This window comes from Urocampus carinirostris, chromosome 9, assembly GCF_059441175.1.
Source record: "Urocampus carinirostris isolate Australia breed hairy pipefish chromosome 9, RoL_Ucar_1.0, whole genome shotgun sequence".
Lineage (NCBI taxonomy): Eukaryota > Metazoa > Chordata > Actinopteri > Syngnathiformes > Syngnathidae > Urocampus > Urocampus carinirostris.
This window is the reverse complement of record NC_142357.1, coordinates 30,126,664-30,154,531: the sequence shown is the minus strand read 5'-3', so window position 1 is coordinate 30,154,531 and position 27,868 is coordinate 30,126,664. Positions and strand designations below refer to the sequence as shown.

Genomic DNA, 27,868 nt, shown 5'->3' with positions numbered 1-27,868 from the left:
CCCCTTTTGAAAGCACACAGTCCAGCTGACTTTTCAAGCATCTCGTGACACTGTGTCTAATGGAGTAGAGCAATGCTAAGAGAAGACTCATTGCACTGAATTGTGATGGAAATTGGATTACATTGTTGTGCAAGCTTCGAACTATGGGTTTACATCTCGTGAAAGGTTATATAGTTTCTTTCTATCAGCAACATCGAATAACTCTATTTCATGGCTTCTAAGGCATGTGATTGCTCCTGTTCTTTAAAGTTAGGAAATTGGTTATATCTGAATGATCAGTGCTACATAATAAGATATTGTGGTTTAAACCACTAGGTTTCCAATGAGGTTCATACGTTTTTAAAATATCATCTATTGTAGAAAGTAGCCTCGACACATAACTAAAGCACTTGTTCCTCCTCCACCTACACTGCAGAAAAAGAAGAGAAAATTCCAACTGGCATATTGCTTTGCTTTTTTTAAGTTATTATTTTATTTTATTTTGTATACAAACTACGTAAGACTTTTTTTTGCACTTTACTCATTTTATAAGTACTATTCTATTCTATCCATCCATCCATCCATCTGTCTATCTATCTATGCGGGCAGCATTAGCGCAGGAGGTAGAGCGCTCATTTTATATGTCGAAGTGTCCCTGGGCAAGACACTGAATCCCTAATGCCCCCAATAAGCAGATCGGCGCCTTGCATGGCTGCATGTGTGAGTGTGTGTGTGAATGGGTAAGTGTGAAGCACATTGTAAAGCGTTTTGGGACTTGAAAAGTGCTACATAAATGCAGACCATTTACCATCTATCTATATAGCTATCTATATATCTATCTAGCTAGCTATCTATAAATCTATATATCTATTTAGCTAACTAGCTAGATAGCTATCTATCTATTCAGTGTTGTCCAATGATAGCCATCCCCAGTAATACATTAGTAGGGAGGGTGTATTGAAACGAATAATTTGCCATCATTAGAGCAATTAAGAAAATTAAAATGTGGCATTATTTAACTTGCCTAAGTGCATATTAGCAGAAAAAGGCATGTTTAATGACACAGGGTGTAGGCACCGATTATCTTTTTGTAATCAATAATTGAACTCTGAATGCAGATGTAAGCGTGGTCACACACTTACAATGCATGTAGCATTGAAAATAAAGTTGAAATGTTTGCTGTGATCTGTTGTTATGCTTTTGAAAAACAACTTTTGTTCCCGCTGTGCTCGCAGCAACACTGAAAGGCAGGGGACAAACAAAGCTTCTGATTCACGCTTGGCGTTCGAATATAAGCCTGAAATCATACCGTGAGTCCTGTTGCATTGTTGGCATGAATTCCCTTCACTCCATTGAGGAATGGGTTCACTCTTCTACTGTGTTGAACGGTTTGCCCACAGAGGCCGCAAAAGCGTGGACAAAAACGACTCATCAGTGGACCACATTGTGCCGAATTCTGAAAAGGAAATAATGAGTTAGACATTCTGCACCTTCACGGAAAGGAAACAAGGCAACCGTCCCAAATCAAAGCTTTCAGAGTCCCTGCTCTTATTGATTCTAACTCCCTTAACCAGTTATCGTATAACTTATTTTCTGTTAGAGACCATTATGTTGCTGAGTTGCTTAGTGCAACCAAAAACGAGTGTTAAAAATCCCAATGAGTAACACAAACTAAAGTGTCAAAGGGACCAAACCTCGCCTTTTTTCTTCTCATTTTTTTCATCTTAAAATTTGGGAGACGGAGAAGGTGACGAGGACCAGCCAAACATTTCACAGGAATAGCGGCTCACTCAGTGAAAGCGAGTGTCAAGTCACATTTACCGTAAATTACGGACTATAAGCTGCTACTTTTTTTCCTAACTTTCAACCCTGCGGCTTATTTAGTGATGCGGCCAATTTATGTAATTTTTTCTAACGGCCGCTAGCGGCGCTCAAGTGGTGCTACCATTAACTGCCCTGCCAAAGCTATACTATTATTATCAAAGCTTTGAAAACTCTCTCGGTGTACCGTCTTTCTTTGTAAATATATGTAACCCATGTATAATATGTATTTGTAACTGTATATTTTTGTAATGTATTTATTTGTGTTTATTTTAGACACTTATTCTGATATGTTTTGGACGGGTGAACAAAAAATGAGGGGCGGAACAAATGCGGGGTGCCGAGTTTAAGTGGGGACAGACAAGGAAAGAAGAGGGGGTAAAAAGTTAGTTAAAGAAAAAGGAGTTGCGGGAGTAAATGTGTTCATCTGATATATTTTTGGAAATATGCACTTTTTTCCTTGGATTACTTTCAACGGGACCTGGACTCTGCAGGTCTGCATCAAACTTTAAGTACCAGTATCATTTTTCGTTCATATTGCCGGCTGTGATTTTTGATGAAGGACATTTAGTTTCAATCGCGGGACTTGAAGTCGGGTTTGGGTTAATTTTGTGTTTGTGTTACATGTTTAAATGTGGGCGCGTGCGGCTTATATACAGGTGCGGCCCGTGTATATACAAAATCGGGTTTCCCCTTAAAATGTGGTGGGTGCGGCTTATAATCAGGTGCGCTCTATAGTCCGGAATTTACGGTATTTGTATAGCCCTTAATCACAAAATGTCTCAAAAGGAATGCACATGCAATATTTACACCATCCCCTGGGTACTTCTCAGCTTGATTTCTGTCATTTATTGCTCTCTGGTCTCCCGAGGTCTGGTATGAAAAGTTTGCAGCTGGTTCAAAATGCAGCAGCGAGACCTTTGACAAGGACAAGTAAGTTTGACCATATCACCTCAATATTATCTAACTTGCACTTTCTCCTGTTCCGATTAAGATGTGACTTTAAGGTTTACTAACTAACGAACGAATCTTTCTTATTTTGATTTACCCCAATTTATTTGATTTATTTGTCAATACTTGGTCAAAAATATTTGCATTTATTTTACAAAAAATTAGTCTCGCCTAGAGGGAGCTGACATAATTGTCCAGCATCTTGCTTCTTCCGACAACCAAAAACCTTACATAAGGCTGCGAAACAAAAATATCTGCTTTTCCGTCACTTTGAGTCTCCATAGTTTGTATTTTTTCGTAGTGCTTTTCAGTGTCTGCTTTCAGTTGCATTACACAATACAGCGACCTCTAGTGGTCAAATAATACACACTGCCCCTTTAAAAGACGCCAATCGAAGCAAGCAAAGCAAGAACCGCCTCTTTGTGTGAGTCTTTCAAAACTTACATATATTTCATAAGCTTACAACGTTCATTAAAGACCAAATAAAATGAAGTCTTTATAAATTCTTTACCTGAACGTTTGTAATGGAAGTGATTTGTTGCAATGCATTTTGGGTAGTAAAAGAAAAAAATTAAGTACTGTACTGTAAAGTTTAACCGAAGAAACGCTTTTTTTTTACCCCCAAACACTTACTGGTCCTCCATCGTTGCGTGACTTTTTGTTCGAAAGCAGTGACTGTAAGTTAAACAGTGTTTACACATCATTTTGTGGGGTTGTTTTTTGCTAATTGTACATCCGAAATCGTGCTAGCTCGGGGCACTTGAAATTAGCATAGCAATGCCGCTAACGATCTAATTAGCATAGATACTATCGCGAAAGGGTTTTGAAAGTTTGTTTACCTTTGATTCAGCCAATGTTAGCATTTGTGCTTCTATTCTCGTCATTTTAATTATTTTGTTTAGCTCAAAATATTACATAAACTATCCATGCAATACAGGAGCCAGAAACACGGCTGGTGTCCTGCGGTAACATGCTGAGTTAGACACGCACAGCGTCGTGGTAACAACAATAATCTGTGTTTACCACATAGCCTAATCTAAACATTTGTAACCATTGATTGTAATTCTCATATAATATGGGCTCATAGTGCGGTGCAAAAAAAAAACAATGACATGGTTGTTGAACTGATACACAATTACTACTCTGGATGAGTTGATGAGATCTTCCCATATTAAATCACTATATTTCATTTTGATCTCATCTGATTTGTCTTAAACAGAAATATTTATGAATGAATGAATGAAAACTTTATTCGAACATTAAAATAAAAATGGAACAAAAACAATAACTAAATAATATTACATAATATGTTCGAAAAGGGGTAGTCAGAAGCAAATGCTTATATTCCCTACCCCTTCATCTTCCCTATTAAACACACCAATTATATAACAACTATTGTAATAATATCAATAATAACAGTTATGGTATAAACACAGCAACAATAACACAAAGTTAATCATAGTTCTAGACGCACTCGTATCACTCATACCCGATTTTCTTCATCCATGTATTCCGCCAGGAATGTTTTTTGGTATTTAAATTTGAACAAGTGGATAGATGGACATCGTTTGATCTTGTCTTGCAAACCGTTCCAGAGCTTGACTCCACACACAGACACACACATACTTCTCCTGGTGGTTCTCACCTTTGGGATCATGAATTCACTACAGCCCATTAAGTTATAATTTCCTTCTTTTCGAATGAATAATTTATGGATGTTTTCTGGCACTATGTTTTTGTTGACCTTAAATAGCAGTTGTGCAGTGAAAAATTTTACTAAGTCATCTAATTTCAATAGTTTGGATTGCAGGAATAAAATATTAGTATGATCTCGATATCCTACCCTGTGTATAGTTCTAATTGCTTGTTTTTGGAGGATAAAAAGGGGTCGTAGTGAACTTTTGTAATTATTGCCCCAATATGTTAAGTATGGCAGAACTATAAAAAATATAATAAATACAATGCATTGTAGTTTAAAATGAATTTGGCTTTATTAATTATTGAAATGCTTTTAGATACTTTAGTTTGTATGTGTCTGATGTGTGTTTTCCAGCTTAATTTATTGTCTATTATGACCCCTAAAAACTCATTTTCTGGTACAGCTTCTATTGCAGCACTATCCATTTTTACTTCTAAATCTTGATTTTCCTTGCCTTTCCAAATAATGGTAATATATTGACTTCAGGGCAGGGAACACCCTCAACTGGTTGCCAGCCAGTTGCAGGGCGCACAGAGACCGACAACTCACTTGCACATTCACACCTAAGGACAATTCAAACCAGCCAATTAACCTGCCATGCATGTTTTTGGAATGTGGGAGGACAACCACGAAGGGGACAACATGCAAACTCCACACGGGGAGGCTGCGGTAACTGGAATTAAACCCTGCACTGTAGGGCTGCGCGCTAACCACCCACCGCTGCATCATCCTTTTATTCTTTTTTTTTCTTTTGCAATGCAAAATAATAATTAAAATCAGCAGGTTTCCGTGCAAGATTTTTTATGAATCTAACACACCATAAGATGGTGCCAACCAAGTGATAGTGCCTATCCGTGACACATTTGTCTTCACACCTGTACTTCTTTATTATTCCAGCTCTTCATATTGGTTGGTCAGTCTTTTTCTTATGAGCAGATAATAATGATTTAAACAGAAAAAACATAGTAATCCGCTGCCATCTACTGATATGGATGAATGTTACAATTACTCGGCTGATCACTGGGAGAATGCAAAGACACTGAAAAATTGCATGCTTTTTTAAAAGATATAATTACCGGTAAGCGCTTTTTTTGCAGGACACTAGACAAGGTCTTGTGGCACGCTAGTAAGTATGCCCCGGCACACTGGTGTATGCCAAAAACCTATGAAATTGACACTTTCGCTAAAGATGATTTCTGCATCTGTTGTGACACTTAAGTGGATATGGTACAGAGAAGAGTTACATTCTGAATTAATATTCTGAGCAGGTAATCCATTATATAATTGTAAATGACAGTAAAATTTCATGTCATGGGAACCTGTCCCGGGTTCAAATCCAGCTCCAGACTTCCTGTGCGGAGTTTGTATGTTCTCCCCGTGCTTGCGTGGGTTTCCTCCGGGCACTCCGGTTTCCTCCCACGTTCCAAAAACATGCATTTCAGGTGAATTGGCCGGTCCAAATTGTCCCTAGGTGTGAATGAGCGAATGAGTTGTCTGTCCCTGTGTGCCCTGCAATTGGCTGGCAACCAGTTCAGGGTGTCCCCTGCCCACTGCCCGCAGATGGCTGGGATGGGCTCCAGCCCCCCCGCGACCCTAATGAGGATAAGCGGTACGGCTGATGAGATGAGATGAGAGTAAAATTCCAAGACAAAGTGAAAATTGGATTTACATTTTAAAAACAAATCATGACCTTCTTATAATGTCACTATCCAAATTCCTCTTGTCTACTTAAAAAAGAAAGTTTGTGTAATTTGTGAAATGTCATTTTAAATGTGACAAAGGGCAAAGCTTTCTTGGCTCCTGCGAGGACAATTTGTCTCATCTTTGTTAAAAAAGTCAAAGAAATTGTCATTTGTATCATTATCAATACTGCCATTCTCCAGCGATTATGTTATTCTTTTTTATCTGGACTATCCGGCACTTCAACGGCACATTTTTTGTTGTGTTTTACTCTTCATCCATCCATTTTCTTACGCCTATCCAGGGTCGAGTTGCGCGGCCAGCAGCCTCTGCAGGGAATCCCAGACCTACCTATCCCCAGCCACTTCATCCAGCTTATCCGAAGGGATCTCGAGGCGTTCCCTGGTCAGCCTAGAGACGTAGTCTCTCCAGCGTGTCCTGGGTCGTCCCCAGGGCCTCCTGCTGGTGGGACATGCCCGGAACACCTACCAAGGTAGGCGTCCAGGAGGCATCCTTATCAGATGCCCGAGCCGCTTCAACTTGCCCCTTTCATTTCAAAGGAGCAGTGGCTCTACAACGAGTTCCTCCCAGTTGACTGAACTTCTTACCTCATCTATAAGGGAGAGCCCAGCCACCCGGCAGAGGAAACTCCTTTCAGCCACTTGTATGCAGGATGGTGTTCTTTCGGTCATGACCCATAGTTCATGACCATAGGTGAGGGTAGGAACGTAGATATACCAGTAAATCGCAAGCTTTGCCTTTTGCCTCAACTCCTTCTTTACCACCATGAACCGGTACAAGGCCCGCATAACAGCAGACGCTGCACTGAGCCGTCCATCGATCTCCCGTTCCATCCTATCCCTGTCTTGTGAACAAGACCCAAGAGACTTGAACTCCTTTACTTGGGGCAGGATTTCTCTACCCAACCCGAAAGCAGTTCTTTCTTTTATGGCCACCAATTTCCCCCACAACACTAATTCTAATTTATAATGAAATAAAACCAAGCCGATTAGTAATACATACCACACGTACTGTAGTAGTTGTAGTCTTCTGTCCAAAAACTCCGTCATATGGTTTAAATAAATAGATTAAAAGAAATATGATGTGACAGCAACAATAGAGTGCATCTGTGTTTCTGCTCATGTTTATGTCCAGTGATTTTATTATCCTGACTCCATACTGCCTGCCTCTCATTCTGATCACATTATTTGTCTCGCAGTACTGGAGTTGTGCGGTAATCTGTTGCAAATACGGTAATTACTCTTTTTGTTATCTTGTGCCTACAGGAAAACTATCGTGTTGTCATGTGAACGGAGTATACTGTCCGAAAGGGAACCCAAATTTCTGTCTTCAGCTTATAGATTAAGTCTTAGGCCCTAGGTGAGTTTATTTCACACACTACACTGAACATAATTTGTATTTTTTTTCCTTTGCATGTTGACAACTTGATCCAGACGAATTAAGATGGCAGATTTTTAGTGCATGCAGGACACAGATTTGCCAGAATAACGTTTGGTGCATGCAAGCAGCTTCACCTCACATACCCGCAATATTTAAGCGTTAATATTTGTCTTGTTGTGGTAAATACACTTGCATTTGTAGAATAGATTTGCATACATGTAGAAATGTAGAAAGACTTGCTTACAGTTGTGGGAAAAGGTCGGGTAGACATCCTTGAAGATACTCTTGGCAGACATTAAGTTTCCTTGAAGATAGCGTGCAAGGGACGGGACGCTCTGTACTTGATACGTGATACAGGACCGCCTTTTGGGGTGTACTCAATCGAAGCCTAATCGTCACTACCAGCTTTAAAAACATTGTCATGTTCCCAGCTCTCTGAGATCTTCATTGACGCATCAATAAAGTTGTATCTCCCTCCACGAGGCTGGCTCCTGTCCATTTTCCTTATCCACATATGAGAAGACTTTTCTCTCGATTATCGAACCTCCAATTTCTCCAACATTAAATGGCGCCTCAACGTGGATTGGCACTAATTAAATAAAAAAGAAAAGGGAGGAGGACTTCTCAGTGGAACTGTCTCGAATAAGCGAGTGAGGTAAGGAAAGTTTTTTCTCTCCTTATTTCGGTTTGCTTGTCGAGATTCGTGGGAGGACGGGAGCCTGTGACGTCGGAGCTAAATTATGAAAATGCGTGCACGTGGAATTTTCCGTCTATAGTCAGGCCCAAGTTCGGACGGATGAGATATATAGACTGAGTTGAGATTTTTTTTTGTCCCGGGAGTTCGGTGCTCAGAGAATCCTGTTTGTTGTGGGACTTAGCTGCTTGAAAACGGAAAAAGGCTATTTTACCTGGATAAAAGGTGCAGCGGCGTCGGTATTTGTATATTTATGATTGTCTTGAGATCTGTGTAAAGCTGTGATAAGACGTCATCATTTGCTGAAGTGACAGTTCGAGAGTAGACGATCTATATATGGTTAATACGGGGCATGTTTTATGTGTTTCCCTAGTCGATTGATGATTGGGAGTCGGACATGTAACCTTGCACTTAAGAAAAAGTGTGGTGCATGGAACCTCGCCATTTTCTACAATCTGAAAGGTTATACCGACGTTAGAAAAATGAGCAGTAATCAGATGTTGTATTATTAAGATATATTCGCATAGAAACAAGCGATACAAAGAATGTGTGAGAATTGCTGACATGTTTTCAGTCTGGGAGATGTCTCATTCGGAAATGTTGGTGTGTGTGCCAGCTGGCGATAATTGTGCGTGTGTCTCTCTGTCTGTGGATGTGTGTTCTGTTCGGTTCGGTTTCTCCCCCGGCCGCCTGAGTGAGAGTGCGCGGGTGATTTATACTTAACTGTTTTTTGTTTTTTTTTTGTTTTGTTTGGCGTTGGGAGAGGAGTTAAGGACGCATGGATGAATGATGGAGTGACTGCTTCTTGCTTTTTTGTGGGTTATCCTCGCCCCCACCGCTAACCCACTTACCTAGAACAAGCGATACGAAGAATGTGTGTGTGACATGAGTCAGGCTTGCGCTGACAGGTGTATTCTTTTACATTTTACGGTCTTGTATGTGCGTTAAAGTGTCTTGCTTTTTTGTGGGTTATTCTCGCCCCCACCGCTTACCCCCACCACTCTCCGTCTTTCCCTGTGTGAGTTGAGCTCAACCGTGTGTATTCCCGCTCCGATCACCCCCACCCCACCCCCGTCTTTCCCCCGTCTTTCGCTCCTTTACTGTATGGAAAATAAATAAAAGTGGAGGGAGTACTTAATTCGTCAAGTGCTCCGTTTGCGTGTGGCCTTTTGATTTGTGAGATCTTGTTCCGATAAACGTGATAAGTAGAGTTTGGGTAAATTGAGGAAACAATTTGGCAAGCATTTTCAAAAGACAATGAGGAGCAGATTACTCGATCTTGAGGAAGACCATGAAAAATTTAAGAATTTAATTGCTAAGGTGATGTCTTCATGGTCATTTAACCTAGACTAAACATCCGAGTTTGTAAACATGACCGATTTGACAGGATTCAGAAGTCAGACGCACTGTTGAAAAAGGCTGAAGATGGACAGAAAAACAAGCAAAGAACAAACAAAGACGTTCACTCATCCGTTGTCTGCGCCGCTTGTCTACAGCAGGGTCGTGGGGACACTGGAGCACATCCAGGCTGTCCTCAAACAGTGAGCAGGGGGCAATCTGAACTGATTGCAGCCAGTTTCGAGGAGAAAGAGGTAGACAACTGGGCACCAAGGTCAGTGTGGCACTGATAAAGCTCATGGCACATTCCTGCAGCGGATTACGAGTGGAACGTCACAATGGACTGAGCCAGACGTCCAAGGCCGTCGACAGGGCGGTGATAACGAACAACACGAGTCTGCATTGAATCACGCTAGAATCTTGTTGATTGACGTAGTGTTTACAAATCTGAGGAATATTGATACGTTTGGATTGTGAATTATTTTATTTTTAACACAGAAATACTGCTAAAATTGTATTTTGAATCTGCTTTCCAGGGAATCGGTGATGTGTCTCCAGATGCAGGAGCATCAGGAGGATTATTAAGGAGAATAGGTAACAGGGGAATACCTTTGACTTTATATCAGATACAATTGCACAATTTAAAAATATTGTGCAAGGGGGGGGTGTGAAATAGCTGGAGAAATAAGGGTGTAGGTCTCCGTATTTACAGGCCACGGTAGACGGAGAGAATAATAATAGGAAGGAGTAATAGGAATAATAGGAGCAGTGCCATCAAAAGATCTAGGTGCGGAAACAGTAATTAGGTTTTTGATTAGAGAAGTTATTCCGCGATTTGGCATACCGTCAGAAATAAGCTCGGATAACGGTGCGGCATTTGTTCAAAAGGTCGTGAAGGGCATCTTACAAAAACTACACATTAAACAACGGTTCGGTGGGGTTTATCAACAAAGTCAAGGGATGGTGGAAAAGAGTAAATGATAAACAAGATCTTTGTGAGTACTAGGCTCAACTGAGGGGGATGCGCTACAGTTAGCGCTGATGAGTTATCGCATGCAAACTCATTGGATCACGCATTTAACACCGCATGAAATGCTAACAGGCAGACCAGCGCCGCATCTGGGAGGTCCCTATAAGGGGCCGCCACTTGAGCAACTACAAAACACTACAAACTGAACTGAGAGACTGTATGAGACAATTGACGGCTGTCATCTACTGGCTGGTTAAGAGACAAGGGTCCAGGGTCGAACAACCATTTGAAAAGACGTCCCAGGGGATCTCGTCTACAACAAGGTTTCAACGAAAGTGGAACCATCCGAGGCGTGAGGGACCGTACACCGTCGTGAGGGCAACGCCGGCCGCAGTCCAGGTCGAGGGCAGCTCAAAATGGTACCATCTGAACCACTGTACCACGGCTCACGCTGCCACCGTCAACGAGACCAAGCAAGATCAACAGGGCAGTAACGTTAAAATTAGGAAAACAAGATGTGGGTGACAAAGCTGTGTGTGATAATAAATTGTCTGATATGATTGTTACTAGGAGCAGAGCTCGAGAAATCGCAGCGGCGAATGGAAATTGCGGTTCCGAAAGTGCAACCGGAGATCCAAAAAAGCGACGCTGCAGTTGCAGACCATGACGCATCCTAGAGACAGCGGCCCGGTTAAGTGTGACACTACTGTATGACATGCCAAAACGGTTGAGGATTTGGAAAGTACAAGTACATTTTACCTCATGAAGGGCTCAATGGCCCTGAGGTATGGAAGCTCGAAAGTACCAAAATTAAAAATATTACAGGAAAAAAGAAAAAATGTGAGATATGACGAAAATGTGTAAAATATAATTCTTAGAATATGGTTTCATAAGAAACATGCACTCGAAATCTTTTAAAGGGACAGTGTGTATAAATTGACCCCAAGATGTCTTTGCACTGTGGAGTGCAACCGAAATAAAAGTGCTTAACAGGATGAATAGGAGAGTCACAGTGCCCACATAAGCACTATTTTTCACTGCCTCTAGGTGATGCTCATGTTATGTTATGGAAAACTCCAGTAACTCCAGTTTACAGTCACGTAGTCACACCAGCAGTCCCTGTTTTGGATGTAAATTGCTAAAAATACTTTATAAGAAAGCTAATTAAACGATTTAGGTTCACTATCAAGACATTTCTAATAAAAACTCGCAGGAAAAAACCTTAACCGAGAACGAACGTTTTATCCAGAAGCTGTAGCAAAGAAACTCAAACGTTTTGATTGGGTAAGTGTTAGGAACTATAAACAGGACGTGCGCACTTTTACTCCATTGCCCAGCGCCTGTGCTAAAAGTAAATACGTAAGTATCTTCAGTTGTAGGAATTTTTGACATTTTCACAAAATAACTTGGCTTGCATCAGGATTTGAATCAATAATTTGAGACAAAATGACAGACAAAATGAGCGTCAGCACTCATAAGTGACGGCGGGAGGGAGTCGAATTTTAAGTCGCTCGACACTCAAAACGTCACACAGTGAAAATTAAAATCGCTGGATGAAAGTACCGTAGAAATACTACGACAGTAATGCGGTAATAGAGAAATGCCCCTAGAGGTATACTAAACAATATCACAAAACTAACGATTCAATATGGTACTTTAAAACAAAGACATAGTACACTACATCAATTAAAAATAAATAAAAAAATAAATAACTACAGAACTAAATACCAAGTTAAGTGCAAGAAGGGCATTTATGAGCTGGCTCTCTTCAATAAATTGAGAAAAAAGCCGTTTTGTCCAATGAAAAAGACTGACTTAACCAATTACCAACTGCAATGACGTAATCTCGAAGCGACGAGATCTCATTAGCTAAGATCGGCGTGCAGAAGAATAAAAACTCATACAGCAAAACCAAAGTAACTATGATGTAATGCGTTGAATCTTTGTTAACGAGGAATTAAATGATAATGACAATTTAAAGGAAAAGGTTGCGTCCCCAGCATGAATGATGCATCTGGGACACAGGTACATGGTGAAATGAAAACACTGAGTGTATACAAGATAATTATACAGAATAGTTTAAAAAGAAAGAAATGTTTAAGTAACAAAACTAATCATCTCTCGTTGAATATGCGAATGGCAAAAGGGTAAGAATCTTTAAGACGTGTAGTTATGCTCCTAATAAAGCAAGGGCGAGTAAAACAAAGAAGACGACTGGAAACCGTCCATAATTTCAGTGTCCATCTTTTCGTTGGTTATAAATGGACAAATTCAAAAGAGGCGTAATACGTAAAAGGATTGTTTCCTTAGTTTTTCTCATATTCAATAATAGATTACTAGTGGTATGAATGATTTCGAATTATCAAAAATTGAAAGAGGTTTGAAAGTGACGACATATTATCACAGGGAAGAAAATTGGAGACTGGAAATCATTAATAGCGTAGCTGAAGCTATTTCAGTCACTGAATGAAATGTTTCTTTTAAAAAGAAAATAAAAAGATAAACAAAGGGTCTAAGACAATTGCGTAAGAACGAAGATTGTTGCGCGGAATAAAAGATTAAGATAGTAATATAAAATAAATACGAGTCAACAAGATAATTCATAAGTGACAAGTAGGTATTGCTTTATATCGAATCAACAATAAGAGATTATGATTACAGAGGGATGAAAAGACAATTAGAAATTTTTTACATTGAGTTCGAGTTGGCAGTTTTTTTTTAGGACAATTGAGTCCACACTGAATTTTTTAGAATGGGTGTTACGTTCGACAAATGATTAATAAGGGTGAAACAATAACTGACTTATGGTTTGGTTAAGTTAAAATGAAACATTGTCTATGGAAAAGAGCATTTTTTTTTGGAAGACAATGAGAAAAAGATTGATCAATCCTGGAAAGGATTAAAGGAATTAAAAATAACGGATTAGTGGATTTCGAGACATATCATGGTGATTTAAAAATATAACTGCATGGGAAATGAATGGAAATTAATTAAACTAAGATAATTAATGTCTACTAGTACTTAAATTTAGAGAAAAATTTAGAAATTGAATAACCTGGCTAATTCACTAAAACAGGGGTGTCAAACTCATTTTAACTCGGGGGCCACACTAAAGAACAAACATTCTCTCGGGGGCCGGACTAGTACATTAGAGAGAAAGAAAATGAGAAAGTGCAAAATAGAGAGAAAGAGAAAAAAAAAAAGAAAATGAAGAGAGAGCAAAATAAAGTAAAAAGACTGAGAGAAAAAGAGAGACGAGGGGAGTGAAAGAGAGATAATGGTTGAGAGAAAAAGGGAGGAAGAGAGAGAAAGAATATACAAGTACAGCGTTTGTGAGAGCCACCTGGCTTTGCCAACATCAAGTTGACATATTTCAACCTGCAGCTTGTTTTTCTCTTGCGCTTCACTGAGTGTTGTTGCGGGCCGCCTGTTTGACACCTGTTCACTAAAACATCTCAGTACGTAAGCACGATAAAACTTAACGAGACTCTAAGTGCCCCTGAATTCCACAAAATACTTAACCTAGTATATTGTTTTGCTTTAATTCTGAAAGAAAAGGAAAAAGAAACACTAAGACAAACATACAACATAAGTTATTTAAATAAGGATAATTTGCTGAAAATTGGGTATGAAAAACTTGAGACAAAAGTATGAAAAACAACACATTAGGTAGTGTTTTTGGAGTTCCCCAGGGTCTTGAAGAGCACTATAGAAATCCAGACCATTTATGATGGAATGGAATATACCGTTACGGACATAGTTACAAAACGGGTTCACATATTGTAACTGACAATTAAATTTGGCATGACACTCCATCTTCGGAGTTAGGTAAAGGATCGGAAAAGATAAGGTTATAGTTATAATTAATACAATATTTACACAAGAATGTGCATTTAAAATGTTACATACAGTTGAGGTTTGTGTAAATATGCATTTGGTGAAAAATAGTCATTTTAGTGCAGAAAAAAAAAAAAAAAAAAAAAGTTGTCAGCATTGTGCAAAACATATAACAGTATTTTTATAGATAAGCTATAAAAATAAAAGGAAATTATTAAAAGGATCAATATCTAATTGAAGGCAAATAAACATAGACATAACATGTTGTTTTGCTTTAGAATAAGAAGATACGTACCACGCAATACATAAAATTTTATTATAGAAAAAGATGCTGAGCACAGGGGTGAACGAATTAATCAGATAGATAGATAGATAGATAGATAGATACTTTATTCATCCCCTGAGGGAAATTCACATTTCCAGCAGCATCCCTGAGCTGAGAACAATACAATAATATAGCCAAAAGAATACAATATACAAATACCCAGTGTGACGTGCAAATGCCCACTTTAGCATGTTATATAGGGTAACTAAATAGTGCTACACAGAATACATATTGCAGTAAGATTCGGTAATGTCCAATGTAGGTGGTGTTGTTTAATGTACGTATTTTTGCGAGTTGAAACCCATATCCATAGGATAGAAAGTAATCCAAGTGTTGCAAGGCACTGATAAAGTAAGCAAAAATAAATAAACAAATAAATAAATCACAAAAGTAGCGAAAATAACACGGGAGCTGCTGGAGTGGCTGCCATTCGTGACGGCGCCGGAAGTAACATTATCAAATACATTTTTCCACAATTGGGTCAGAATTAAACCTCTAGGGTTTAATCCAGCCATTCATGTGCAGTAAACCAAAGGAGAACAAGAAATGGAATGGTAAAGTATTACAATAATGTAAATCCTACTACAGAAATTCTATGAAATTACTAGAAAACGGAATATAGAGCTTGAAAACCGGGACATAGTATATGGTACTGCTATAACTCTAAAAAGACCAACTACAGAAATTCTGCAAGAATACCGCTACAAAACTACAACAGCATTAATACTAGCGCTACTAAAGAAATCCTGCAAAAATATAGCCTCAGGTGTACTACAACAGACTTCGAAAATATTACAGAATCTTATTTTGTAAATATTATAAGATACTACTGCAGGAATGGTTGAGTTAAGTGCAGACCAGACCAGAACTCAAATCGCTTGACGACCAGTTACTTTTATTTAGCAAAATTGTCCAACGCTTAGGGACAAAACAAAACAGAAACTGGCTTACAGGCAAACGGAAACTCAGACTAGGGATACTCATAAAACAGGCTTTTACTCAGATTGGGCAAGCCCTTAAGAAGGACACACGCAAATTAGACGGTCGCCACGGCGACCATGCTGGACATGACAGAAATACTACATACGTGCACAACTACAATAACACAGTTGTACCTCTACTTATACGTTTAATTGGTTCTAGCAGTAAATATGGAATGATGAAACTATTGTAAATCGAAACACATTATCAATTTGAATCAATTGGATTGAAACGGGGTTAGTCCGTTCCGAAAGCAAACGAACCTTGTTGAATCAACTGCAATTGCCCTGAAGGTATGCTGGTGTTCAGTAGGGGTTCATACATATACACAAAATAGATAAACATGAAATAAATATAATGAAATATAACATCATAACTGTAAATGAGAAAAACTGGATGTGTCCCCAGGCTCGTGACGCCAAAAGTTTGCCCACCCTTGACTTAGAACCATTGTTTTTGGGACGATGGACTGGTGGTTAATTGCGCTTTTAATGACGGATTTCTTTTTAGGTTCTTTTTAAGAAGCAGAATGTTGGAAAAAAATTTTTGAGCTGATTGGCGATGATGAAATAGGTCGATAAATTCTCTATAGAGCGTGACGTCTCGTTTGGTTTCATGTTATAGTCATCATAGTTCCATTCCACTCCATTTAGTTATTAGTATCGATATGACAACACACACACACGCACACTGCTGTCGTCTTAATAAAACTGAATCATCTCTGCACCGCACAACACAGTGGCCACGATCACACTCTCAGTCCACTCTTGGCGCCCATGCTCAGTCATCCCTCTCCTCAGAGCGCCCTAAACCTTGCTTCCTTGATTGAGTAGAAGGACGTGTATGAATAGTGCAATTGCGATAGAAGAGAAGTTTGAATTACTGAAATTCCGAGTATTATGGGATGAGTCAGACGAAAGAGAAACGTGCAACCAGTTGGAGTGCCGATGGACTACCAGAAACCAAATGTGTTAACGACAGTACAGACTAAAGTGACGGATAATATGCTAAACCTTAATGTGACGATACAGGCGAGAAGGGTACCGACACACCAAAGTCCAGAAAAACCTACACGCACGGCGACAGCACGGAAGAGTGAGGTTACAACGCCGACAGCCAAAAATGAGTGCACGGCCAGTACGTAAAATTCGGGAAATTGTGTAGAAGAGGAAAACCATAACCCTAACTCGGTAGTTGTGTAGGCGCATGGTCTCAATGTGCACTGACTTAATTTGACTAATTAACTTAAATTTGTGTGGGCCATCTGTCTTGTTTTATGTTTTATGTTTGTTCAATGTTGTAAGTGTTTGTATTCTTTCCTGTATTCTTATCTTTCTTGTCTTATATGGTTGTCCAGCGCTGGCGTTTAAGCGGCCCACGTAACTGAAAGGATTAACGGAAAAATATCGAAGGAAAAGGGAAAAGGGAACAATACGGTGCTCATTGAGGCGAGGAAAACGTTTTTAAAGAGGAAGACGGTTTAAAATGTATTGTTTTAGATAGAACCAATAGCACGTCTCGTTAGGAATCGAAAACGTTCGTTTTTTTTAGAAATCGTTTTGACGCTAAGGGTGTGCAACATAACGTCCGAGAGCCTATGGAGTTCCCAGAAAAATAAATGTTTTTTCAGTTGGAAAACGATGAATTTAGGGGTGAAAAGTCTAGAAAAATTATGTTTGGTTATTTTAGGTGCTTTAGATTATGTTAATGCCAGAATAACACCGAGAAAGGATAGAATAATAACAAAAAGAAGAAAGTTAACCTATTCCGGTTTTCAGTTCAAAATTGGAAAATTAAGGAATGTGAAGACGAGGAAAAATCCAATTGAGTGAATTGGAATGGAGTAATTTGAGAATGAAAAGCATTGTTATACGAAAGTAGTGGAATAGCGTGAGTAAATTCTTTCTTTTCATTGAATATGGAGGAAAAATTCATTGAGTCGAATAAAAATGAGTAAGATGAATCATTGTAGATCAATGCACGTCATTTTCACATTAAGTAGGTGAAGCTAAGATAGTAGATTGAATTGGTTTGGAAAGACAAAAAAAAAAAAAAATAAATAAATAAAAAAAATAAATAAATAAGTGAGATGGTTATATGTCAATTTCCCATTAAACTAGTGGGCTAAAAAGCATGTGTTAGAGGGCGTAAGAGGAGGGAAAGTTATGTGGAAAATGGATTGTTGGCAGAGCAAGTAAGGAAGTTACAAATACAGAAAGATAAAAGTTAGTAAAAGAAGGTAAAAAGGGGGAGAGATAGTAGGCATTGAGGAAAAGAGAAGAGGGTGACATGCAAGTGACAAAAGGAAGGAATGTAAAGGGGAAAAGGTAATTGAATGAAATATTTTTGTTGACAATTGGCCGCAGTAAAGAAAGCATATGTTCCGGGTAGACGTGTATAGCTAGATACCATCGGACAACCGAGAGGAATTCCAGAGGAATTTAAAGCTAGGAATGAAATTAAGTCTGGATTAGAATCGATATGTATCTGGATAACTCCGAATAAGAACGCAGAATGGATTAATTACATTTATTACAACCAGCAACGTTTTATTAATTACACTAACGAGCCCTTTAGTGCAATAGGAGAACAATTACATGAGACATCTAGGATGGCCTGGCAAAATCGTCAGGCCCTCGATTTTCTCTTAGCCAGTAAAGGAGGCGTGTGTCATATGATAAAGGAGGAATGCTGTACTTATATACCTTTAAACACAGCCGAAGCAGGAAGCTTCACTAAAGCACTGTCGAAAATTCGTGAGTTGAGCAATGAAGTGACAGTGAATACTGAGAAGAACAGTATTTCTTTTGATTGGTTCTCGTCTACATTTGGGTACTGGGGTAGTCTGTTAGCGAAAGGGGGGATTCTTGTACTAACTGTCGTAATAATTATGTGTTTGTTGTGTTTCTGTGCCATACCTATTCTTAAAAGAGGAATGCTTAAGACTTTTGGAGAACAAATGACAGTAGTGGCTAATACTAGGGTGGCAGAAGCTCAATGAGCACAGTTAGTGATTAAATATCCAAGCCTATTCCTTAGTGAGGAAGAACAGATGACTCAACTAAATTCAACGCCTTGAATTTTATCGGGCAACGTTAATAGTCAGTCTACATTATAATAAAAATGGAGCATCTGCGGAAAGAGACACATATGATGATCTGGACTGAATACGATATCAATTAGCACTATTGTTAAACACGCAACACACTATATAGCACTAGGAATAACAGCAACAAATATATTGGTTTCTGATTGTGATTCTTTTGTTGGTATGTCACACTGCCGGGGAGCAAGCTGCTGTCTGGGATGGTCGGGATGCATCGTCGCTTCCGGGTTTTTGGCTGCATGGAAACTGAGCGTGATGCCTGCTGGGATGGACGCTCACTCCAACATCTGACTTCACGACACCCGTTGACGAATACGACATTGCATGGTCTTCAAAATGTTCGCGGGGGTCAGGCCAAAGGCCGATGTGTATGCTGTATCACTATCCAGTCATGCACTCATCTTGAAATGTATCGACGACTGTTACCAAAATTTGTTATCACTTATCAGTTCAATTATTCATTTACCTTTATCACGTACCGATCAACCGTCGACGGTCCACGTGTATAATCCAGTATGTACGGATAAAGATAAATGAAGGGGGGGTTAGTGCATGGGTCAGATGTTTGGAGTGTTGGGGGTTTTTGTAAATGAAACATGAACAATGAAAGTTAGAATGATCACAGCAGGCTGACCGCCAGAAGTTTATTTTATTTTCGATTTGCGTAAACTCTGTCCGTGTATTGATATTATTGATTTGTAATACTTTACCACTACCCTGTATTCATTTTTGATTTTAATTTCTGTTCAGAATGGGAGTATAAACTCCCAATGGGGGGATATGTTGTGGTAAATACACTTGCATTTGTAGAATAGATTTGCATACATGTAGAAATGTAGAAAGACTTGCTTACAGTTGTGGGAAAAGGTCGGGTAGACATCCTTGAAGATACTCTTGGCAGACATTAAGTTTCCTTGAAGATAGCGTGCAAGGGACGGGACGCTCTGTACTTGATACGTGATACAGGACCGCCTTTTGGGGTGTACTCAATCGAAGCCTAATCGTCACTACCAGCTTTAAAAACATTGTCATGTTCCCAGCTCTCTGAGATCTTCATTGACGCATCAATAAAGTTGTATCTCCCTCCACGAGGCTGGCTCCTGTCCATTTTCCTTATCCACATATGAGAAGACTTTTCTCTCGATTATCGAACCTCCAATTTCTCCAACAGTCTTTACAGTTTTGGTGTGGTGACTAGTGAGTGTTCTGTGCAAAGTTAGCTTAGATAGGCTAAAGCTAAATATAGTAATCCCTCGGTTATCATGGTTAATGAGGATCAGAACCCCCCGCGAAACGTGAAAATCTGTGAAGTAGCGACGCCCTCCATAAAAGCCCCCACTTTTCAAACTTACCTCGAGATGACGTCCTTGTGATGGTTAAGATACAACCGTACCGAAGGTAGCGGTTTCCCACATGTTGTAGCTCCAGGTCATCCGTTTTATGGGTAATGCATCTGGCGTTGGTGAGATACAGGCTCGGCAGGACTAGCTTGTCAGAGTTTTTATGTAGCTTAGCTGCAGTAGGCCAGATCTATGGCAACCTCTATTTCCTGCTCTCCCATCGCCACCTGGGTCTCTTACCAAATATGATAATACTCCACAGAGCACCCAGTGTTCACCATTTCATTACGCTCCTATGACTTTCTTCACAGTCCAAAATAATTGATGAATTTCTTTTCATGCTTTGCAGTTTGTTTTGGTGGACACTTTGACTTGTGTACCCGCCCACCTCGGGTGTTTGACTGTTTTCATACACCAGCCTATCACAGTCGCGCACACAGACAGTCATACGCACTTAAAATCATATAACCCTACACAACCATCCCCCTATGACAGCATTTGCTGTGTGCTGTCTGCTTCAGAACACAATGCACGATACGTTGATATAAAAGACAATAAAGACCATTTAATTTGAAATCCGCGAAGCTTAAACTAGCGATAACCAAAGCGCAAAGTAGCGAGGTGTCTCTGTGTAGTCCAAGAATAAAGCAACAATATGTTATTTTCCATTAGTACCATATAATACCATAATTGCCTCTGTCATTAGGAAAAAGTGCTTGTTTCAAGAGAAAAAATGTCAAGTCTATGGGTTATGCAAAAATTTGCAATTTGTTATCTGGCTGTTAATTGGCTGAACGACTTGGACACTTTATGGTAAACTGGCAAAAATCTCAATTTGGCCCAAAAAGTGACTTATGAACTTTAGTTACAAGTGTGACAAAATAGAATTTTTACTATTTTCGTTTGGCAGGATATATTAAGAAGGCTGCCAAATGGCTCGCGGGCCGTTTTTTTGCCCACCCCGGTTGTAGATGTCATTCTAAGATGAGCCTACATTATTGATTTGCGTATTTCCATTACTTTGAATGACTCATTAAGAAACAATGGTAGCAATGTGGAGAGTTACAAGTGAAAAGGTGACTAGATACTTCCTTTCAGCGCAGATTCACCTAAAATTCAACATGAGCGCACTCTGGTTCGCTCTCCTGCTGAGTGACAGACGTTGAGTGATGACAGAGGTCGCAATGTTGCCTGTGAAGTGTCAGATATTCACCACTTTCGCACATCTATATGCACTTAAATTCAGAAGATGTTGACATTCATTCCATCTTTTATTCAAATGTTAAAGCTTTCAAACTTTAAGGAGCAAAGGTTCTTCAACTTCGAGGTAGTCAAGGCACAAGTTTCATGTCTTGTCACCAAAACCTTTGTGATAACCTTAAAAAATTTGATTTTTATTTCCAACACATCATTGTCTAACTGTAAGGATTAGAGGCAACCCAGATGAGGAAACAGGACTTTAAAAAAATTTATGGAAACCATTGTGTGAATTTGCATCCAATAATTTAAGATAAGAACTATTTGATGTGAAAGAGCCTTCTATCATGTTCCTTCTTCATTATCTAACAAGTTTACAACTCCTCAAAATAGTTCCATTCATCTTCTGTAGAAATCAAAGTAGAAAACCAAAGATAAGTAAAAGGTGACTACCTATACCAGGTAGCAGTGTACTAGCCTTTTTTTGGGTATCAGTACTTGTGATTATAATCAATATCAGTATTGACAGCTTTCTAATGGCCATTTAGTTGTCAGCAACCTGAAATTAAAGGAATGGTAAATGCATAACATTGTCCTCTCACCATATTGCGGTTGAATTTTCACGTACACGGTGCTTCACGCATTTTTTTCTATTAATAAGTTTTGTGGATTTTTGCGTACATCGTAGAATTTTTGTGTCTCTTTCAAGAGAACCAGTACAGTCAAACCAGTCGAGGAACTGCTGTTTGTTTCCTGGGAACTGATTAGACCAATCTGAAGGAATCGTTTACATGTCTAGTGAAAAAAAACAATAACCTTGTTTAATTGCTTTTTGGCAGAGATCGACGTCATTACGCAAATAAACGTTTCAGCATATTGACATTAATTACAAGTTGTGCTCAGAAGCATAGACTTACACCATATATGGAAGGATACAATTGTGACAACCACTAAATACGAACGGACACAACTGGGGATTGGCATTACATACGGATTGATACAACTGTGGTATCCACTTAATTTGGATCGTTACATTTAGATGTAGAAAATAAAACAAATGTTCCGGGTGAATCAACTAATACATGTGAGGATTTTTAACAACTAGTTTGCGTGTATTATTTGACTCTGTATTATATGTCTACAGAGTTTTGTGGCATAAAATGAAATGAAATGATCTACATTTATATAGCGCGTTTCAAGTCAAGACGCTTTACATTGTGCTTCACATTTCCCAATAGCGGCCGTGCAGCCGTGTTAGGCGCTAACCTGCTTATTGGGGGTATTAGGGGTTCAGTGTCTTACCCAAGGACACTTAGACATGTAACACGGACGAGTCGGGATTCGAACTGGGATCCCTTGATCCCAAGACGAGCGCTCTACCTCCTGAGCCACTGCTGCCCCAAAATATTGGATCACATGGTTCTTATTTTGTGGAAATTGACCTTATAAGGGATGTTTTAGAAAGTCGAGGGAATACTGTATTAAAGACCCAATGTGTAATATTTGACCACTAGATGGCACTGTGTTGTCTGGTACGAGTGAGGGCCAGTGATACACTGCTGAGCGTGCCAGCAGGATGCCGAAAGAACATGGTGCCGATCCAAAAAGGGATTCCACAGTCAAGTCAAGTTTATTTGTATAGCCCATAATCACAAGAAGTCCGGACGATCGTTGGTAAGTTGAATTTGTTCGTAAGTTGTTTCAGTGCTATGTTTTGTATATTTAAGGTTTATATAAGTATGTTTATGGCTTTTATAAGGAACCTGTATTGGATTTTACTAAAAAATAAACATTTCATAAAGATAAATAAAGTTGAGTTTAACTTACTTTTGGAAGATGCGCTTCAAGAGGTCCTCCTCCGTGTAAAAAGTGGCCAAAAAAAGCGATCCAACCATTTTCTCACCCGCATCAGGTTTTCTTATTCCACTTTCATTTCAAAAGAAACGGCTTGCCTCTTCTTTACACTTTACACCAACCATATTGAATGGATGCACGAGATATTAGAAAAATAAAAATCTCAAAGTTCTTAGCGCGCTGGAGATATTATAGACATAGCATAGATAGTATAGAATGTTTAAACACGAACTAGGAAGAGGAAGTGATTTAGAGTGGATTTAGTGGATTTTATTGTTCGGGGTGGATGCTGGGTGAGCTTTCACAGCGCCACAAAGAAAGAAAGAAGAACTACAGTACTGTCCTGTACTCGGAAAAAAGGTGCACACAATACAAAATCTAACTTACAGCAATGTTCAGATATGTTGCGACGTCCCGAAACTAATGTTCATATCAACCATTTTTTATAAGTCGAATGGTCGTAAGTAGGGGAGCTTCTGTACTTAAGATTTGAACATCAAACATCCCTATACATCTGCATCGACCTGAGAAAATAAAAATACAGTTTATCAATCAAAAATTAGGGGTGCACGTTATACACAAATAAGTACGGTATTTCCTTCATACCATTCTCACTTTTTTAGGCCTGGACCCATTTTCATACCCGCCTTATTCATCTTGGGACTAACTCCTGGTGCATATCCACACTAGTACAATGTTAAATGTATCAGTGATAACGAAACACAATGTACGCATTCATACTGACATTTAAATTTTGAGGAAAAAAAACATATTTTTGTTTTCAAGTGAGTCAGACAATGGCATGTTTGTCCAATTGAAAAGGACTCCTGCCGAGGATAATAGTTCAAATACTCAGCCCCCGATTCTTATCCTGTTTCTTCATTTGTATTTTCTTTCCATTGGACTCTGAATTGACCTACCTGATAATTGTCAAAATTGTTTTATTATCTCCCCCGTAACTCGTCCCAAATTATACAGGGTTGTTGCAGATCCTTGTAAAGTCTAAAAAAGGCATTAAATGCATTATTATAAAAATAAGGTCTTGAAATACAGAGAGAGAAAGAGAAGGAAAAGATAGGAGAAGGGGATAAAGAGAGAAGGGTAAAGCAAGATAGAGAGGGAAAAGAAAGAGAAAAGGAAAAAAGAAAGTCTTAAAAAGTATTGTTTAACTATCTTTAGCAGTTGGGACCCTTCGATATTGCACAGTCAATGAGTTGATAAAGGGCTAATAAAATAGTTTTAAAAGTATATGTAATTGTTTCTTCAATGGCATCTGCGTATTCGGTGCATCGATTTTTTTTAAATGAATCAGTTCTGCAGATTTGGAATTCAGCCATCACTTTAAGAGCTCCAATACACTCACACCAATCAAAGAACTGCCTTCTGTTTCCTTTGTGCTAATTGGACCAATCCAAATAGATCATTTACATGTTGAATGAAAAAAAGAATTACTTACTTGGAGGACCTTGCCCATTTCCCCCTCCCTTTGCGGGCCTTCTGAGTAGAAATTTGATTTGATCAAGAAAAAAACTCACAATTTGGTTGGGAATAGTTAGCTTTCTGCTACGCACGCCTGTCGGTGAATTTCTCAAACTAAACACATTATGATCAGAAGTCGTCCAACATCCGCCTATCATGACATAAGAGCACAATCAAATATTTTTATTACAATGTCAGTCAACTCTGGTAATCTCATTTTATAGGAGACAAAGGAGTTGTCTTATGGGTACCGTTTGTGGCACTTGAGTCAAAAGACAGAAAGTGTGCGTGTGTGTGTTGGGGCGGGGGCCCATTTTTTGTCAAAATGGGAGTTTCTGTAATATGCAGAGAATATCGCGTCAATAGACTTAGGCCCAATCCCATTTCTCTCACTCGGCCCTGAGGACCCTCCAGTGAGGTCCCTCGAAGAGGAGTGCCCTCCGCGAGTGAAGTGCAAAGCGGAGATGGTTTGGACAAGACTTGCAAGGTTCCACCCCTGTCCAGGAGATGGCGGTAATATTAATTGGCTGTAGACCTCAGTGACGTATTGGTCTACGTCACATGTAAACAACTCGAGTCTCAACCTGTAGTGTGTCAGTTGGAGAGTTCGTGCAACGTTAAAAATGCCCGCTACTGCTGTGTTATTACCGATTGCCTGAAGCTAATCATCTTTTCCGTGTCTCCAATCAACGGAGGAGAAATGTGCTATACTGAAGACAGCTTCGGCGCTATGTAGTGCTGATTCATCTTTACAAGGTACGTACACTCATTAAAAAAAAATGGCCCGTTCGGTCAAATACAGTAAGAGTTAACATACAATGCACGTTCACATAATACCCTATGTTTGTGTAGACATAAATGGCAATCTACTTATTAGTATCTTAATGCCATTTTATGACATATAGTAGGGGTCTTGAATCTGTGACATGACGAAACGTAAACAAACACAAGAACAGTCCACCTGACCCTTTAGCTGACATAATATCGTCACCAAACTTCCCTGTACGACCCAAAAACCTTAGTTCATAAGGAATTTAATTCAAAAGAGTTGTCATTGAATATAAAAAGGTCATTTCAACATTTTTTCATGATGCTTACATCACAGTTAAAGCGGTCTTTTTCTTTTCTATGCCCACATTTATGTCTAAATTGTTTGTTATCTATTGTGTTCCAGAGTGGCTGTCCCATAAGCGTGGACAGGTTGGACAGGAATGTTCCCATCCTGTGCTTATGGTTGGATGTGGAGTCAGAACTCATTCAGGACTTAAGGTTGAGCAAGAAGGTTATGTGGGCCCTGCAGGAGCTGCTAAAGAGGGAACAGGGCCATGGCTGGAGGTCCTGATCTACGTGTACTGGCTGGTCCACGCTCTGTCCTACCGTGTGGTGTCACGGGTCTTCAGGGTTCCCAGGTCCACCGTACAAAGAATTGTCCACAGTTAATATGGAATAAATTGCCCAAAAGCCATATTTTAGGCTCTGGAAGTCAGACCCACATTTGCATTATGTGCTTTTCTGCATTACTATTCAATAAACATCTTCATTTTGAGTAACACCTTGGTGGTTTATTTCATAATGATGTGAGATACTGTGTGTGAACTATGTGACTGTTGGACAGAAAACAACTACAAATCACTCCAGCTTAAATAATAGTTTACTTTCAGAAAAACAAACTCACATTGGGCCAAAATACATAATAGTAAATAAATAATGTGTCACAAATTTTAACAAAAATATACCAATACTTCCATAAAGCTGGAAACACAAACTGGAACTTCATTGAGTTCTTAATAAAAAAAAAAAATCCTTTTATAAAACAAAGGGAAACATTGCAGGGATGTCACTGTTCTGGAAATTTGTCCACGAGCTTCCCAAAAAGGACGGGAACCGCTCAGTTTTGGCCACAGTTTCTTCGAGCCTTTTCCTCACTCCGGCAAACTCCGCTTTCAAAAAGTCAAGGAGTGTATCGTGCTTCCTTTTTTTTCTGGGTGATTTGGGGTTTGGCGCCGGATTAGAAGTTGCCAACGACGTGCCCGGTGGTGTGGATGGCGTGGTAGCTGTGATGGTGACCAGCTCTTCCACGGGACGTTCTACAGTGGCCTTTAGGTTGGGTGGAAAAAACAAGAATTACTTAATGCTGATGTATTGTACAAAACAACTGTGTATAGGATGCTCAACAAGTTGATATGAGACAGGAAATTATAGGATGTGTTCTGGATAATTATTTGATAGTGAATAGATACAAAAAAATGACATGTTATTCTTATGGCTGTAAGAGCCTTCTATTGGCCAGCATCACATATGCTTTAGAATTGTCTCCACATTTGGACAACATTTTGAGAAGGTAATTAGTTTACTTAATATGTGTTTACAGAGAAGGCAGTGGCCTATGTGATAGTAATTTGTTTCAACTGTATTTCCACGTGAAATTCAGAGACATTACTCATAATGCATGATGAAAACTAATGCATTCTGATCTCACATGAAAGAATCATATTGTAAATAAAACACGACACCTGAAATTGTGTGCAGTAAACAAGGGCTTATGTCCAGAACGGTATTCTGACTGCTCCATGTAGATGTCAAAGCACGACTCGTTTAAGATAAAAACAGGGATGGGCTGAACCGTGATTTTCTGCAGTTATCCTACTTTACAGTTTGTAGCGTGAAGATTTTTTTTGCCAGCTCCCTTGGTAGATTAGTGCACTTCGTAAAGTAGCGATTTTGCAGTGTTTGTGTTTTAATGCGAAAATACGATTTTCTATTGCATTTACGTCTAACTAAGATATCTCAATACATTTTGTTGCAAATACATGCGTGGTTGTGGAAAACTACTTACATTTGTGCGGTTCCTTTTCGGGCATGTTTGTTGATATTGAGAATTCGCAAAGCCCTCTGGGTAGTCACTTCGCTGCCAAGTGAGGTCGAGAGCCCCCTCGGTCTTGAAGTGGCTACGACATGGTTTGAGGGCACTTCTGCTTCGGTCTTGAGAGTATCGGGACACACCCCATTTTCACGTGAACGCGCAAACCGAGTGACTAGGGCACATAGCGAGTGAAAGTGCGAAGAATGGGACTCAGCCTTACACTACATATGGATAGTTATAGGGCTGCAACAACAAATCGCTAAAATCGATTGAGACGGGTTTTATTAGAAAAATAAAAGTATCTTACATATTTTCATGTGTATAGCATACATTTGTATAGATTTTGTTTTTGG

General features: G+C 39.3%; 1 long non-coding RNA gene across 1 annotated transcript; it reads left to right on the top strand.

The window, feature by feature from the left end:
* Positions 1-24,426: 24,426 nt before the first annotated feature.
* Positions 24,427-26,202, top strand: LOC148360022 (uncharacterized). Its single transcript, XR_015851342.1, has 2 exons — positions 24,427-25,408; positions 25,827-26,202. It is a non-coding gene; the product is annotated as an uncharacterized LOC148360022 (long non-coding RNA).
* The last annotated feature ends 1,666 nt before the right edge of the window (positions 26,203-27,868 follow it).